Here is a 473-nt window from a genome sequence, read left to right on the forward strand (position 1 = left end):
GGTATACCATGTTAATAGTTTTGCAAAGAAATGAAGCTTAAGTAAATACTACCTACTTTTCGGTTTATAAGGCTTGCTTGTATTTCTAGATGTATAATTTCACAAAATAAGATGAGTTGTATAGTCTAAAAATTATACCATTAGAAAGTAGACGATTCGAAGCTTCTAATGATATATTTTTTGTGATATATAACTTGTATTACGTTGGTGCATTTATCAACCAAGAGATACACCCCATGTAAAAATTAGCTGATTCTCAAGGCCCGTCCAAGCCAACTAAGATAGATCTCAATTTTAGCAAAGTGTGCACACCATTCATTTTATTTCTAGGTCCGCCACCGGCACAGGCCATGAGCTTGAAGTTTTTTTACAGGTATACCGTGTTAATAGTTTTGCAAAGAAATGAAGCTTAAGTAAATACTACCTACTTTTCGGTTTATAAGGCTTGCTTGTATTTCTAGATTTATAATTTC

The sequence above is a fragment of the Triticum aestivum genome, chromosome 5D, assembly GCF_018294505.1.
Source record: "Triticum aestivum cultivar Chinese Spring chromosome 5D, IWGSC CS RefSeq v2.1, whole genome shotgun sequence".
Taxonomy (NCBI): domain Eukaryota; kingdom Viridiplantae; phylum Streptophyta; class Magnoliopsida; order Poales; family Poaceae; genus Triticum; species Triticum aestivum.